The 18,354-nt window shown below is 39.2% G+C and overlaps 1 protein-coding gene across 4 annotated transcripts in view; it reads left to right on the top strand.

The window, feature by feature from the left end:
* Nucleotides 1–18,354, top strand: part of NLGN4X (neuroligin 4 X-linked) — a 476,850-nt gene that overhangs the window by 35,787 nt on the left and 422,709 nt on the right. The window contains exon 1 of one of the 4 annotated variants that reach the window (XM_077480818.1): nucleotides 6,323–6,407. The exons of the other annotated variants lie outside the window; for them this stretch is intronic. The gene's annotated coding sequence lies outside the window, so the exon portion shown is untranslated. Of the gene's footprint in view, nucleotides 1–6,322; nucleotides 6,408–18,354 lie in introns of those variants that run through there. 4 annotated transcript variants of the gene reach the window in all.

Below are 18,354 nucleotides of genomic sequence, written 5' to 3'. Positions count from 1 at the left end.
GAAAGAAAGTAATTGAGATCTATCAGTCTGGAAAGGGTTATAACGCCATTTCCAAAGCTTTGGGAATCCAGCGAACCACAGTGAGAGCCATTATCCACAAATGGCGAAGACATGGAACAGTGGTGAACCTTCCCAGGAGTGGCCGGCCGCCCAAAATTACCCCAAGAGCGCAGCGACGACTCATCCAAGAGGTCACAAAAGACCCCACAACAACGTCCAAGGAACTGCAGGCCTCACTTGCCTCAGTTAAGGTCAGCGTTCATGCCTCCACCATCAGGAAAAGACTGGGCAAAAATGGCCTGCATGGCAGAGTTCCAAGGAGAAAACCACTGCTGAGCAAAAAGAACATCAAAGCTCGTCTCAATTTCTCCACAACACATCTTGATGATCCCCAAGACTTTTGGGACAACATTCTGTGGACCGATGAGACAAAAGTGGAACTCTTTGGAAGGTGTGTGTCCAAGTATATCTGGCGTAGAAGGAACACTGCATTTCATAAAAAGAACATTATACCAACAGTAAAATATGGTGGTGGTAGTGTGATGGTCTGGGGCTGTTTTGCTGCTTCAGGACCTGGAAGACTTGCCGTGATAAAAGGAACTATGAATTCTGCTGTCTACCAAGAGATCCTGAAGGAGAATGTCCGACCATCTGTTCGTGTACTCAAGCTGAAACGAACTTGGGTTCTGCAGCAGGACAATGATCCTAAACACACCAGCAAGTCCACCACCGAATGGCTGAAGAAAAACAAAATGAAGACTTTGGAGTGGCCTAGCCAAAGTCCTGACCTGAATCCTATTGAGATGTTGTGGTATGACCTTAAAAAGGCCGTTCATGCTCGAAAACCCTCTAATGTAACTGAATTAGGACAATTCTGCAAAGATGAGTGGGCCAAAATTCCTCCAGGACGCTGTAAAAGCCTCATTGCACGTTATCGCAAACGCTTGGTTGCAGTTGTTGCTGCTAAGGGTGGCCCAACCAGTTATTAGGTTTAGGGGGCAATCACATTTTCACACAGGGCCATGATGGTTTGGATTTTTTTTCACCTTTAATAATAAACACCTTCATTTACAAATTGCATTTTGTGTTTACTTGTGTTGTCCTTGACTATTGTTTAAATTGGTTTGATGTTCCGAAACACTTAAGTGTGACAAACATGCAAAGGAACAGGAAATGAGGAAGGGGGCAAACACTTTTTCACACCACTGTAACAGCTATTTTAATTTTCTTTACATATTCTCCCACATCAATATATTTTGCGCTGGTGTAAAAATACATAATAACCAGTAGAAGAAATGCAGGCCATCCTGGTTAAAATGGCAGGGTAATTGCTTTTAATTCACATTTCCATCTACATTGTGATTAAGCATATATTTTTACAGGTATGATAACGTATTTAGTTCAATAAAACTCACTTAATCTCTTTAGGTTTCTAAATTGCAGATAATATGAAGGTGTAGCCTTTTGCAGAGGAAATGTAGTAGGACTTAATCCTCTTGACAATAATAAGTAAGAGACCAAATACTTCACAATTACTGTAAGGATGAGAACCACTTATTGTTGAAAAAGGAGTTAATGAGCAAAAAAGAAGCCAAAGGAACAAGTTCAAAATGTCCTTATATTTTTTTTATCTCCATTTCCCCTCACAATATTACTTTCTATTAAGCCAAGTATCAATCATTTATCTTTTAGAATGATAAAAAATGTTTGTATTTATAAAGGTTTTCACACAAGATTCCCTCAACTGGGCAATCACATTAACAGATACAATATTATTAATCAGATTGCAATAATCATAGTATGTACTGACTACAAAACTCCTTCCTATTCAATTGATATCTATGTAAATGTCAAATAGGTGACAATTAAAATCAGGATGTTTAATTATTTTCCCATTAACACAGTCTTTAGTGCTAGGGGTCAGTTTATGAATGTTTATTTCATGCAAAATTCATATATTTTTAAAAAAAATATTGCATATACACTATGAGAGACTCCTAGCTTGTGGAAACATGCTCCAATGGATATAAATTCAGACCATTATGAAGATGGAGAAATAAGCCTGGGGGGGTCTGTGCTGATTGATTATCAGTGTGCAACCTCCCTGCGGATGCCTGCCTAGGACAACCAGAGATGCCACCAAGACCACAAGGGATGCCCATAAAGGATGCCCACCAGGTATGCCACCCTGGACCATCAGGGATATGCCAATCAGTGCCCATCAGCAATGCCTGCCAGGGCCAGTGTCACCAGATGCCTATCTGTGCCATCTATCAGTCCACCCATCAGTTCTGCCAATCAGTGCCCACCAATGCCCATCAGTGCCACCTATCAGTGCCACTCATAAGTATCCATCAGTGCAGCCTTTCAGTGCCCATCAGTATTGCCTATCGGTGCCAACCAGTGCCACCTATGAGTGCCCATCAGTGCTGCCCATTAATGCCCATCAGTTCTGCATATCAGTGCCACCTATCTGTGCTGCCTATCAGTGCTCATCAGTGCCCATTGTCAGTTCCCATCAATGACACCTCAGTGGTGCCACCTCATAAGTGCCACCTCATTGGTGGCACCTTATCAGTGCCGCCTTATCAGTGACTGTCAGTGCAGCCTCATCAGTGCCCATCAGTGAAGGGAAAACTTATTTACAAAATTTTATAACAGAAACAAAGCAAAACGTTTTTTTTCAAAATGTTATATTTTATTTGTTTAGCAAAAAAAAAAAAAAAAAAAAACTGCAGAGGAGATCAATTACCACCAAATGAAAGCTCTATTTGTGAGAACAAATGATAAAAAATGTGTTTGGGTACAGTGTAGCATGAACGCGCGATTGTAATTTAAAAAGTGACAACGCTGAAAGCTGAAAATTGGCTTTGGCAAGAAGGGGGAGAAGGGGCAGGTATTGAAGTGGTTAAGTAAAAAATTTGTTTTGATAAACATTTGCACAACATTTGCTTGACCTAAAAAAGTATCATCTTTTTTTTATTCTATAGGTCAGAAAATGTATGTTTTGGGGCCCTTATGACTTTGAAAGCTGTAATAATAACCTTCAGAGTTTTAGAGTAGGCTGCTTTTTTTCAAATTTTGTGTAGCTTCAATTTTCCCCATTTTGCAAAAGGGGGGATTTAACATTTACAATTTTTTGTTATTTATTAGCTCAATAGAGTTTATCTTTATTAAGCAGGATGTTTGTAAATGTTGTTGTGTTTGTGTGAGCTGATAAGGATTTTAGTGTATATTTTGTGAAGATATTATATAAAGGATAACTCCACTTTCGTGTGGAAAAAAATTGCAAATAATTAGAAAATAATATAGCGTATATAGTTGCGACACTAATCATATTGTAATTGAATGTTATTAAAATTACCTTTACTTTTCAATCTGTAGCTCTGTAATTTTCTGAGAATGCATTGCAATTTGGCCACCTGGGGTTGTTCTGTACTGACCGTTCCCCAGAAACATCATTTTCTGCTTGTGTGATTGGCTCACCAATTTTCCCAGAAATCTTCACTAAGATACAAGTCAAATTTCAGGCATCCCCTTCAACAAAAATGTCCTTTTTGAAGAGATGTTTTCAATGGGAACATGTCTAAAGGGATACAAGCCCAGCAGATTTCCTCATGAATGTCCTGCTGCTGCCACACCTGACAGTTAATTGTGAAACCACTCCCATTAGACCCACTCAGTACAGAGGCACAGACAAACACACAGGGATTTCTTCAGAATAACAAAAGGTGGGAATCTGCAACAAAGTGTGTTATACTCCTTGCAATGTACATTGATCACCCAGAGGGAATTTTTTTTTTTTTTTTTTTTTTTTTTTTAACAAAAGTGGAGTTACACTTAAAAAAAAAAACATTTTTACAAATATCAGGTAGCATAAAATCAGCAGCATCTTCTTTTTATTCTACCACATATTCTTTTTATTCTTTGTTTTGAGAAAATGTGTGATGTGTGTGGTCTATAAAAAATCATAAAGCTGTAAGTAAAAAAATAAAAACAAATGGAAAAAATGCAAAAATGGTCGGGAAGTGGCCACCTGAGTTTAAAGTGAAGCACAGGGACTAGCAGAAAAAGAGTTAAAGTTAAACTCCAGGAAAACAGCTAATTGCACAGTTTAAAGCTGATACTGCTCGTATTTTTAATTCCCTGGTTTATCCCTCCCTCTTTAATTAACATGCTAATGACATTTTTAAATAACATTTTTCTGTTTTCATTACATACCAAATTTTGGATCCGGTGACATCTTCACTGGGTCTCTGTGCTTCTCTGTGCAATGCATGCAGGTCATGACTGGTGAAAGGGTCCATATATTGAAAGAACTTAAATCCAATTAAGGAAAGTAGCTAGCCATAGAAAGTAAGCATGAAAGGAAATGTTTAGACAATGCTTGATGCCTTCCAGACACGGAACAGGACAATCTGTATCTAACTTGAGTCAAATTCTGACTTCTTTGCTTCTTATGGTGTGCCATAAGATCAGAGTAAGCAATGCTAGTGCTACAGAGGGGTTGGTACAATAATGCAAGACTGACGGTAAGGCTGAAGTACTGTTTTGATTACACTATAGGAGCTACTGAATTTTTATCTTACAAAGGATTTGTCATTTTGTCCAGACAAAGCTTACATTTACATACCCCTGCCAGACAGAACAGCCAGATTGGTGACCTCACTTTATCTGCACTTCAGTAAGCAATGCAGCCTGGCCACCTTCCTTTCCTCAGCTTGTAAGTGGACAATGAAGGAGAAGTAGAACACTGATAAGTAATCCTGCTGCTCTCACTCTCCGTCAGCATAGTTATTATGAACATATGTATCACGTTTTATTGACTCCCAGTGCTACCCCTCTTATTCTGAATCTGAGATATACTAGACCAGGATTATATGAGACTAATGCAGTGTACACACATGACTGGTTTTTCCGTCAGAATAAACTCTGACAGTTTTTCCTAAGGAGCTCCACTGCAACGGACTTGCCTACACATGATCACATCAAAGTCTGATAGTTTAGAACGTGGTGACCTACAACACGTATGACGGGACTAGAAAAAGGAAGTTCAATAGCCAGTAGCCAATAGCTGCCATTGCGTCGCTTTTGGTCCATCGGAACATCATACAGATGAACGGTTTTCCCGATAGCAACTGATTCCATCGGAAAGATTTAAAACATGTTCTGTTTCTAGGTCCGTCAGAATTTTTGGGGAAAAAAAAAGTCAGCTGAAGCCCACACAATCGGAATATTCGATGAAATGATTCTGTCTGACTTTTTCTGCCAGAAAGTCCTACATAAGCATATTTCAGGTACTTAGACCAACTGCAATAAAAATAAATTTCATTATGTTTTAATGAATGAATTACTGCATTAGCTGATATAATTCAATAACAGCCTGGTGTTTTTAAATAAAATAGAATGATTGGGTGGCTTGACCAATGAAACATCCATTGAAACATTTTAGCAGCTGAAAGACATATTCATCAGAATAAAAACAATCCCCATTCATGCGTATAAATTGGTGTTTTTTTTATTTTTTTATTTAACAATCACTTTTATTCACAGTGTACTAGCTGAAAATCTATTGTCTTCAGCGTGCCTTTCATTTTCAACCCAAAGACCCCTGCTGTCTCCAAGCTAAGGCAGAACATTTGACATTTAACAGTAAATAATAGGCTAGAAATAAGGTAATCTATCGAATACATTTGGTACATTAATTATGATTGACTGAGTTCATAAAACTATTCACATATGTTCCTCCCACACATTCGATCATCACCACAACAGTAATTAATGCACACTATACATTCTTTCCATACATACTATATAAACACAGCAATAATCTAAAATTCCCATTGCTTACTTATTACTAAGCCACTAGATCTAAATAACAACAGCAAAACTGAAAAAAAAGAACATGCTATCAATATCAATAAACAAAAAGAGATTTAAATAAATAAAATTAGGACTTATGCCCTAAAAATCTGTTCCGTAGAATAATAGATCCTTCTATTTTTAACAAGAGAGAATATATGCACCTTCGAAATTATATTGTGTTGTTTAGGCTTCTTTGCATTCTCTACATTGACTATGCACATATTTTTTACTATTTTGTGCTAATAATAATAATCACCTTTTTCTGCTCATTATATGAAATCTCCACAAAGAGTAGCCCAGGTTCAGTACATAATTAAAATATTAACCATTGATAACAAGGTCATTCTTCGTACTAATTCATTTTTGAAGAATGAATTGTGGCACCCTCCCCCATGCTACGTACACAGTGCTGAGTCTGTTAGGGCTTCTGTGTTTTGATCAGTTCATTGCACTTTTGCAGCAGAAGCTTCAAGTCTCTTGAATTCTCCAAGCAGGAATTCACACATTTACTAGTAAAAGGAGAACGTATTCATCTGAATGGGGTAAGACATGATTAATGGGAAACGCTTGATTACATCTAAAATCAACATTCCGATTGACTCATTCAATACATCTCATTTCAGATAAGATCTGGACTCTTTGTAAGAGTGGAATGAGATGTTATATGTTCTTTTTTTAATTATTCTTATGTGTTGAGCTTCATTCACACCAATATAAGTTGAACAGCAAGCACATGCTTTTGCACATTTTTGCATGTTTCTATTGCATCACATTCATTTTAATGGGCTGCCCTACGCACAAAAATCACAACAAAGAGGTGCAGGCACCTTTTTTTTCTTTTTCTTTTTTTTTTTTTAAATCACACAGCACCAAAAAGCATGACACTTTTATACCATGCATTTTTGCATGTGCATTAGTAGGGTGTGTTGGAGTCTTATTAAAAATGAATTGCAGGTCACATATCTACAAAAGGGATGTGTGTTTTTTTTTTGGAATTGCATGTAAACATGAGTAATTTTGCGTGCGTTCCTGCATTGTACAAATGTGATCCTAGCTTACTTGTAAAGGGAAACTTCTGAGTTTTGTGTACAGTGCAGAAATGTTATAATGTCGGTTTTATGGCCATGAATTGTTGTTTCCCCCTTCTTTTCTCAATGACAGTGTTGCCACAGTAACAAGATGTATTTGGATGTATCTCTTACAAGGAATTAACAACTATAAAAGCATTTTTAGTAGATTGATGGTTTTGATTTTGTCATGTTCCTGCTGAAGAGAATGTTTTGTGAAGGAAAACATGTGCAGTGGAGCCATAGACAGTAGTAAAACTGGACATGGGTTCTAATCCTTCAACAGTTTGGCTACAGTTAAGCCTTGTACACACGGTCTGATTTTTGAACGACCATGCTTCTGATTTTTGTCAAAAGGGCGTATGCAGGATTTTGTCTAGCATGCTAACTATCCGTAAAAATTGTTGTTTGACAAACACGAACGTAGTGATATACTATGAGAGTATAAAGAGGAAGTTAATTTCTCAAGCGCCACCCTTTGGACCCCTTCTGCTAATTTCGTGTTAGTAGAAGTTAGTAGAATTTTGGTGAGTACTGATTCACGATTTTCAGATCGTACAAAAGTTTTTTGTCACAAGTGGTGTCCATATTGCTATTTGGACTTTATATCAAAGGACGTTTAGTATATGTCGATAGTCTTAATTTTTCATTCACAGGTTTGGATTCATTTTGTATGTTTATTATCACTTTTATGGTTGTTATGTACTACTCTTGAGATGTTTTGATTAATGTCCATTATTTCACTTTGCATTATAGATGTGGTTTTTCACTGTTGTTCTTTCAGAACAATTTTGAGTAGGGGGAGGGGAGTGGGATCTTAATCAGTGAGGATACCCCTTAGATTTAGTATACTTTAAGGTCAGAGCGGCTCTTATTTTTACAGTTCGTATAAAACAAATGCCTTTTAAAATACGTTTGGCATAACTACATCAGTATCACCAGCATAGCAGCTTCATTATTATCTCATTAAAGAAACTGAGAATTGCGTTGTTTTTTCCACATTTCATCAATGTTAATTCTAGATTACGAATGGTAGTTTACAAGAACGAACTCTTCCAACTTGTTCCATCATTCCAAGCATGCGTGGTTGTACTTTCGACTTTTGTGTGATGGATTTCGGTACTGACTGTCCGAAAATCAGATGTGGAGTTCACATCCAGCAAAAATGTTATATCCTACACATCCAGCTTTGTCTGATGTAAAAGTCAAAACGTCTATTGAATGCACCGTACTAACGATCTGAAAATCCGCAGACAGCTCATCTTCAGACTTTTCCCTTCTGATTTTTTTACCTTGTGTAAGAGGCCTTACACTTTAAACTGTATGTTAACCTTATGTACACACGATCGAATTGTCCGGTGTACTTAGTCCGGCAAACAATCCAGTGGATAGTCTGGCAGACTTTTTCCCGAACGGACTTGGCCACACACGGACACACGGAAAGTCCGGCGATTGCTAGCGCGATGACGTACAGCACGTATGACGGGACTAGAAAAAGGAAGTTCAATAGCGAATAGCCAATAGCTTCCTTTTAGTACTTGTTTCTAAACATGCGCCATTCTTAGTCCGCCTAAGCATACTCACGAATAGGGATGAGCCGAACACCCCCCGGTTCGGTTCGCACCAGAACTTGCGAACGACCCCCGCGTTCGGTACGAACGTTAGAACCCCATTGAAGTCTATGGGACTCGAACGTTCGAAATGGAAAGTGCTAATTTTAATGGCTAATATGCAAGATACTGTCCTAAAAAGGGTTTGGGGACCTGCCTCCTGCCTCAGGGGACATGGGTCACTGCAAAAAAAAGTTTTAAAAACTGCAGTTTTGGCGGGAGCACTGATTTTAATGACGATTAAAGTGAAAAAAAAAAGGTGAAATATTCCTTTAAATATGGTGCCTGGGGGGTGTCTGTAGTATGCCTGTGAAGTGCCACGTGTTTCCCGTGTTTAGAACAGTCCCTGCACAAAATGACATTAAACGGAAATAACACCATTTAAAACTGCTTGCGGTTTTAATGTTATATCTGGTTCCTGCAATATGGTTGAAAATCATTGAGAAACATGGCATGGGTAGCCCTCCCTGCCCATTACCAGCCTATTTGGGTCTTGTACGCATATTAAGGGGAACCCCGTACCCATATTAAAAAAAGGAAATGCGTGTGGCCCCCAGGCCCTATATACTCAGAACAGCAGTATACAGGCGGTGCAAACAAGACAGGGACTGTGTAGGTTTGTTGTGTTAAGTTGAATCTGTTTGTCATTTTCAACCGGTACATTTTTAAAGTGTAGCTCCAGTCAAAAAAATGATTTTTAAGCTTTTTGGAAAACATAGGGAAGGGTTATCACCCCTGTATAATTTGTTTTGTCGTCCATCTTTTTTCATCTCACTTGCTGCTGTCTCCTTGCATTTGCAAGTAGTAGATGTTTGTAAGTTGGATGTTTGAAAGTAGGGGCCTGCCCTATATTATAGCGGTATGTACTGGGTACAGAGCACGCAGACAGCACGCACTATCTCCTAACACTACTGACTGCAAGCTCTATTATTAACCACTTGACCACTGGGCACTTAAACCCTTAATAACCAGACCAATTTTCAGCTTTCGGTGCCCTCACATTTTGAATGACAATTACTCAGTCATGCAACACTGGACCTATAGGAAATGTTTTTCCTTTTTTCACACAAATAGAGCTTTCTTTTGGTGGTATTTAATCACCTCTCAGTTCTTTATTTTTTGTGCTATAAAAGAAAAAAGACCGAAAATTCTGCAAAAAAATGAATTTTTCTTCGTTTCTGTTATAAAATTTAGCAGATTAGTAATTTTTTCTTCATAAATTTTTGCCAAAATTCATACTACTACATATCTTTGGTAAAAATAAGTACAAATTGGTGGATATTATTTGGTCTTTGTGAAAGTTATAGAGTCCACAAGCTATGGTGCCAATATCTGAAAATTGATCACACCTGAAGTACTGACGGCCTATTTCCTTTTTTTTTTTTTTCCACAAAATTGTCATATTATCAGGTTATTTCTCACACACAGCATATGCATACCACAAATTACACCCCAAAACACATTCTGCTATTACTCCCGAGTACGACGATACCACATGTGTGAGACTTTTACACAGCGTGGCCACATACAGAGGCCCAACATGCAGGGAGCGCCATCAGGCGTTCTGGAGCACCCAGGCCAATTCTGACATTTCTCTCCTACATGTAAAAATCATCATTTATTTGCTAGAAAATTACAGAGAACCCCAAAACATTATATATATATATATTTTTTTAGCAAAGACCCTGGAGAATACAATGGTGGTCGTTGCAAATTTTTATCTCACACGGTATTTGCACAGCAATTTTTCAAACGCATTTTTTTGGGGCTGTTTTGTGCTTAAAAAACAAACAAAAAAAACAGTAAAGTTAGCCCAATGTTTGCATAAAGTGAAAGATGAAGTTATGCTGAGTAAATAGATATCAAACATGTCACTCTTCAAAATTGCACATGCCCGTGGAATGGCGCCAAACGTCGCTACTTAAAAAATCCCCATAGGCGACGCTTTAAATTTTTTTTTACTGGTTACATGTTTTGAGTTGCAGAGGAGGTCTAGGACTAGAATTATTGCTCTCGCTCTAACATTCTCGGCGATACCTCACATGTGTGGCACATGCGAGCACATGGGGACATGGGCGCTTTAATTTTTATTTTATTTTTTTATTGTTCATTTTACTTTATTTATTTTAGTTTGACATTTTTTTCCCCAAAAATATATTTTTGATCACTTTTATTCCTATTACAAGAAATGTAAACATCCCTTGTAATAGGAATATGGGGTGACAGGTCCTCTTTACAGTGAAATCTGGGGGGTCAATATGATTTTATTTTTTTTTTATTTTTTTTTCTTCTCTTTGTTTTCTTATTTTTTGTTGTTTTACTATTTGCTTCTTTTTCTTCAAAGACAAATAACCAGGGCTATACCAGGTTAAGGGGGGAAAAAAAATAATAATAGTGAATATAAGGAAATAGGTAATGTAATAGGAGAAATCTAGCACGATGAAAAGATGAACGGCTTGGTTTAAATATAAGATGTAGATGTGTATGTGTCTAGAAATGAAAGACTGTATCACTATATTATGAAAATAAAGAATTTATAAAAAAAAAAAATATGACCCCACATCTCACCTCTAGGCTGGGAAGCCTGAAATAAAAAATAAAAAAAAGATTCTGGCTTTGATCGTACTGGCGAGTTGGTAGAAGCACCGGAGGGCGGTGAGGGGTGGGGGGCGTCTATGGCTGGGTATTTCAGGGTATCACCGAGTATGAATGGGTATCTCCGAGTATGGCTAGGTATGGCAATTTATGGCAGGGTATTACAGAGTATTGGCAGGGTATTGGCGGGGTACTACAGAGTAATAGCAGGGTACTGCAGAGTATTGGGGGGTACTACAGAGTAATGGCAGGGTACTGCAGAGTATTGGGGGTACTGCAGAGTAATGGCGGGTACTGCAGAGTAATGGCAGGTACTGCAGAGTATTGGGGGGTACTGCAGAGTAATGGGGGTTACTGCAGAGTAATGGGGGTTACTGCAGAGTAATGGGGGGCACTGCAGAGTAATGGCCGGGTACTGCAGAGTAATGGGGGGTACTGCAGAGTAATGGCAGGGTACTGCAGAGTAATGGGGGGTACTGCAGAGTAATGGCAGGGTACTGCAGAGTAATGGCAGGGTACTGCACTGCAGAGTAATGGCGGGGTACTGCAGAGTAATGGCGGGGTACTGCAGAGTAATGGCAGGGTACTGCAGAGTATGCACTGGTATTGCAGAGTATTGGCAGGGAATTGAGGGGTTAAATTCGGTGAGCAGCGATGTGGGCACTGCAGATGCAGCCCACATCGCTGCTGACACCGATCTCTTTCCCCTCCGCTGTACCGATCGTTTACAGCGGAGCGATCACGTGGTTTACCGTGATCCGTGATGCTCTCGAGTGTGCGCCCCAGGGGGCGCGCGAGAGCAGAATTCTGGGAGGCCGTTAATTAACGGCCTCTCAGAGTTAAACAACCGCCCCGAAGCTGTTAATCGGCAATGGGCAGTTGTTAAGTGGTTAAAGCTAGATCACTAGCTATATAGGTGAGGTGAATATAGTGGTGTATACTGCAGTCAGGGCACAGACAACAACCACTACACAGCAGCAAGATAGGAAATCAGCCAAAAACGATTGGTGTGTAACTGTGTTGAAGGTACACAGAACACCCACTGCTTCAGATGCTAACTAACACACTACACGAGGCCGCCTCAAAGGCGGCCTTATATAGTGTGGGGCGTGCACTACACAGCCTGAGCTATTATTGGCCACAGGCAGGATGCCTGTGGCCAATCATGGCTCTCCTCGCTGCCGGCGCTGCAATTGGCCAAGCATGCGGGGTCACAGTGCATGCTTGGCCAATCATGGGGCAGCAATGCACTGCGCCACCGCAGTGCATTGTGGTCCGCGCGCGCGTCACTCGAATTTTGACGCGAACGGCCCAAACGTTCGGAATTCGCCGAACGGCCGAACAGCCAATGTTCGAGTCGAACGTACGTTCAACTCGAACACAAAGCTCATCCCTACTCACGAACGTATTGTACGCTGAAACCCAAGTCCGGCGGAAAGATTGGGCTGCAAAACTACTTTCTAAGTCCGCTGGACTTTACGCTGAAAAAGTCCGCTGAAGCCCACACACGATCGGATTTTCCGGTGAAATGCGGTCCGGCGGACTAAGTACACCGGGCAATTTGATCATTTGTATGCGGCATTAATTGTAAAAAATAAAAAAAAATTAGCTATGGTACTTTCCTTTGTCCTCGAACATATATTTAGCTATATTTAAAAAAAGTAGTGGTAGGTTCAGTAAATTCCTTGAGATCCTGCCAGCCCCTTTAAGAGATATCTGCCTTCTGTTTGTTCCTGACCAGATGCAGATACCTGCTAGAAAGGTCATTTTGTGTCCCTGCCTCCTCCCTGGGACATACTAGATACAAGTCAGCGCACAGTCTGCTTGTAGTCCCCTAGTCACATGTGATGTCACAGGCTAAAGCCGGGTACAGGATAGCAGAGGGTGCACCTGAGTGTAGCAGGTCAAAAACACATTTTTTCACATGAAAATTGGCAACTTAGAAAGACAATGTTGCAACTTACTCAAGTAAAGGTTTAAGAACCTTATGATAAGTGTGTCTTCTGTTTCACGTGGGTCCAATTGTCCAATTATCAACCAGATGTAAGCGAACCGAATGGGCATTCATCTGTCACTGGAGCCTATGGATGTGAGTCCTGGAGAGCACTGGGAGACCACAAGATGGCTGACGGTGGAGAGCACATGACTCAGGAAGTGACATGCATAGGCTTGGCTCAAAAGATCCGGCTGTAGGACATCATCTCTATTTGGGATCTGTCTGCATACATCCACATTAATAACTATTAGACAGCGCATCTCAGCACTTTCCATACTGTTGGTTCACTGTGGCTGTTCCTCCAGAGTGGCATTTCAGGCTCTGAGTTTGTGAAATTTTAGTTTCATCAGTTGATTGAAGGGATCCTTGCACTTCATACTCCCCAGTACTTAGTATTACTGGGTTTCTATTCCCAGACTGTCAAACATCTAATCACTAGACATGTGCATTTGTTTTTGTCCGAGTGCATTTTCGTCCAAATTTTGGGTATTTTCGGTATCGTTTGTTAACAAAAATACCCAAAATTTGGACGTGATCGGGGTCTGTTGGAGGAAGAATGTCTAGACATCAGTGTTCAACAGAGAGGGAATAAATACACTGGTGTCACTAAGGTGGGAAAAAAATGCAATAGGTCTAGTTCACACCATTGCATGCATTATCACAGTATGAGGTAATGCATGTTCTGAGCATCACCATTCTTTGTGTATGGTGCCCCAATGGATGTGTGTTTCATTGCACCACAACACACTGTAACTTTGCATAAAATATTCAGTGGAGGGCATTGTTGGTTTGTGTGGATTAGAAGGGAATCACTGATGGTCAGTTGGTTAGTGGGGTAGCTCCTTATTTCTGCATTTTTTTTATTCAATATTTGTAGATAATTTACAAATGCTCATGTTGTGTGCAGAATTAATAGCAGATTGCATATAGTGGTAGATTATATTAAATGTTATTTTCTATGCTAGAAAAATATCACCTGGATAAAATTGTTAATTGTGTGCCCTCTGCTGGTTACTACTGCCCCCCCCCCCCCCCCCCCCCGTGATTCCACACTGTCCCACCCACCATTACCACCATTGTTTGTATCCCTGATATTTCTCTAAAGAGGTGACAGCATTTAAGTAAAAAAGAAAAAATACAACATAGCATTATATTTAAAAAAATACACCCACCACATACATCTTATCTTATACAATTTTTAGATTTTTACCATTTAACAGTCACAATTTAACATTTACTAATATCAATCACAATAATCATTTCAGTGTCATTTTTATAAAAAATATTGCCATTTTAAGTAGTATCTCTCAATATGGCAGGAGCTACAAACTCCACCATATTAAAAAATACACCATATTTTTATTTGTCCTTTTTTTATAAAAAAAATAAATATATGGTTTGGTGGATCTTTTAACAACACTGATATATGAAAGTGAAAAATGATAAAAAAAAGCACAAAATGGTCTAGTGAAAGATAAGGTAAAACAGACAACTTTCTCTGGTGGCACTCAACAAAGCGAGCAAATATCCACACAGACATCTTCTAACTCTTGTTAGAGCAATCAGGGAGTACAGGGAGCACAGCTGACCAAACTCTGAGGTGGAGGTGTCAACTTATGTTTGTTTGATTGATTTCTTTTTTGATAATGCTCAGTTCTGGGTTTATTGCAAACATTGAGAAATACTGTCTAAACAGCATACAGTAGATGGAAATAAAAGGGAATAGAGCTAACCAATGAAAATATATAGCACCCACCAAGACTGTAAATTCAGGGTAGCTAAAGCCTAGCTGGCAAGGGATTTTTTTTAGATCGGTTGTTTATTCTAACATCCTGCTTGGTTATCATCTGAAAAATATTAACTTCAAATTTGTAATATTTCAATGTATGATTTCCAGTACATTTCATTGATATATTTTTTATGTAGGTGCTGAATGGATGAGGTATTATTTCCTTTTGGAAGTGGAACTTTACCCATAACAACTTGATAAAACAAATGTTCTTTAGCAAGGAACATACATTCCACATTAATAATTATGCTAACAAAATTAGTTTGTGCTGTAAACTGCCTCCATAGTTGTTACTGTTTCTTCTTCCTGGAGGTGGCCATTTTGTTGAAGTCCAGTTTCCCTGAACAGCAGGAAATCTTTAGGTTGGCAGCAGATCGGCTTCTACTAAATCTGCTCAGTGCCTAAAACTAGAGAACACTGGTATAAGGTAAACAGCTCCAAGTATTTTTGATCCTCAAAAATCTCAAACATGGCAATTGTGTATACATTCGTTCTTCATAACTCCAATTATTATTTACCTATTATTTCCTTTCTACTTTCTTTTACTATTGCTGAGTTTATGTTGCAAAGGTCGCAAACGGTTGCGCTCCTCTAATCAATACAATTTTGTTACTACTGACCCGTTTTAAGTATGAACCAACATTGATACATCAAGAGGGTGGTGGGCCTCCCTTTCTATCACACAGTGTGTATCCCTGGGGGTGTCGGGAGGGAGACCCATCCCCTCCCGGAACATAAATGATAACAGATTCTTATTTTCTTATTTTTCTTCTATTGGACCATTCTTCAATTTGGTGAGCCTTGAATCGAACGAATGTCTTTTACTTAAAATGTTTATTTTATCTTTGATTCAGTTTGCTAGCATAATTATGGTAAACTATGTTTGTAACTTCTCTTTTTGATAAACTCAATAAAAACAATTGAAACTAAAACTAGAGAACAACAGAGCATGCACAGAGAAGGGAGAGACAGTGTATTGATGAATTTTAAACAGTATGGGCATTTATTTTTAATGTTTTTCATAGCTATACCTGCAAAAGGGGCCAGCCTGAAGTGATCTCACAGGACTTAACAAGAAGTATGGGGGGGGGTTCAGATTCCTAATTACTTAGATGAATGCAGCATCTATCTGATTCTGCATCTGTCCCCTAGTGCCTCTAACACTAAGAACATGAGAACACTGCCGATCACTTGGTTCTCACAACTCCCCAAGCAGAGAGCTGGTGACTGTCAGTCACAGCTCTCTGCTCTGCCCCTACTTGCTTACTGAGAGACTGAGCGGACCCTGTTGGGCCAGGGATCTGGGCGGATCCCGACTCTATGGTCGTGATGATGGGATGACGTGATGACGCCAAGCCTGGGCTGACTCAGTGATGTCAGTAGAGAGTGGACTTCTGCTGAAAACGGGTCACAGGACTGCAAATGAACTGCACTAGTGTGATCCATAGGAGAAGTGCAGACAAATGAGCTTTTGCTGTACTTCTCCTTTAATTCTATGATTAAAGTTCCACTTTAAGTATTATCTCAAATCCCTGCTCAAACAGAGTTTATCTTCTCCAGGCATTCATTATTCATATCCTTTCTATTATATATAATATAACTTTCAAACATGACTTGATTAAAATTGCCTAGAAGTAAGCATGACTCTTTGAGATTGCTATTTTTACATTCTGTGATCATATTGTTTACAGCAGTGAAATGTGTGCACAAAGCAGAAGTACTATTATTATTATTATACAGGATTTATATAGCGCCGACAGTTTACGCAGCGCTTTACAACATTGGGGTGGACATTACAATACAATACAATTCAAGACAAGGGGAATCAGAGGGCCCTGCTCGTTAGAGCTTACAGTCTAGGAACTAGTTTTCTCTTATTTTACATTAAAATGTCATAGATTACAAATCAGGGAAACTATTTTTTTTGTAGTGGCCCAAAATAAATAGTGAGGGGAATGATTTAAATAGTCATTCAAATTCAAGAGGCGTTACTAGTTTTTTATATATTTCCCACATAACGGAATGGAAGTTCAAAATAACTACAACATTTACCAATCACTATGTAGAGAGGAGACTAAATGTTTGGGTATAGATTCTGTAGATTGGTTAACCACTTAAGGACAACCCCATGGACATTTACTGCAACAGGGTGGTCCTTAAGCGCAAAATCGTGTTCGGGATTTTTTTCTATCTGCTCTGGGGCACACACGCACCGCTGGAGCCTCGCTCCCTCTATGATTGGACTCATCGCAGCCGCTGATCTTTCCGAGGAGGGGCAGAATGGCAGTCTGCCAATGTAAACAAGGCAGATCACTATTCTGTCAGAGAGGAAAATGGTTACCTTGTGTTTCTGCTAAGCAGAAGCGCGGATCTCTGTTTTCCTCCAATGCATCCATCCCCCACACAGTTAGAAATCACCAGGAGCACACTTAAGCCTTTGATTGCCCCTAATGTTAACCCCTTCCCTGCCAGTGTCATTTATACAGTGACAGTGCATTTTATTAGCACTGATCACTGTATTGGTGTCACTGGTCCTCAAAAAGTGTCACTTAGTGTCAGATTTGTCCGCGGCAATGTCGCAGTCCCACTAAAGATTGCTGATCACCGCCATAACTAGTAAAACAAGTAAAATAAAAGTCCATAAATCTATCCCATAATTTGTAGGTGCTATAACTTTTGCGCAAACCAATTAATATACCCTTCTTGGATTTTTTTGTTACCAAAAACATGTAGCAGAATACAGTTTGGCCGAAATTGATGAAGAAATTTGATTTTTTTTTATTTATTTGATATGTTTTATAGCAGTAAGTAAAAAATACAGTTTTTTTTTGTTTATAGCACAAAAAATAAAACCCACAGAGGTGATCAAATACCACCAAAAGAAAGCTCTATTTGTGGGGAAAAAAAGAATATAAATTTTATTTAGGTACAGTGTTGCATGACCGCACAATTGTCAGTTAAAGCAATGCAGTGCCGTATCACAACAAATTACTTGGTCAGGAAGGGGTATGAAACTTCCACAGCTTAACCTCCCTAGCGGTAATCCCTGAGTGTGACTCTGGGTTAAATTTCAGTACCATTAGTGGTAACCCCGAGCCACACTCGGGATGGCATCTCAGGATCCTGGTCCAAGTTACTTACCTTGTCCCCAGGATCCTGCGATGTCCCCCCACTGTGTCTGTGGGCTGTGACCTCTGCCTGATGCTCTATGTGCCAGGCTCTGTTCCCTGCGAGTGTCATAATGCTTGAGGGAAGAGCCTGGCAGCAAATTCAAAAAGTACAAAAAACATACAGTACACTGTAATCTTACAGATTATATTACTGTATCAAATAATTTCACTTCCCTTTTGTTCCTAGTGCTTTGTCCAGTGCCCTTCATGTACTTTTATATTATATATATATATATATATATATATATATATATATATATAT

Source organism: Lithobates pipiens, unplaced genomic scaffold (assembly GCF_037356315.1).
Source record: "Lithobates pipiens isolate NorthernLeopardFrog02 unplaced genomic scaffold, aLitPip1_a1.2 Scaffold_16, whole genome shotgun sequence".
NCBI classification, from domain to species: domain Eukaryota; kingdom Metazoa; phylum Chordata; class Amphibia; order Anura; family Ranidae; genus Lithobates; species Lithobates pipiens.
Note: the sequence above shows the minus strand (reverse complement) of the source record. Positions and strands in the feature narration are given on the sequence as shown.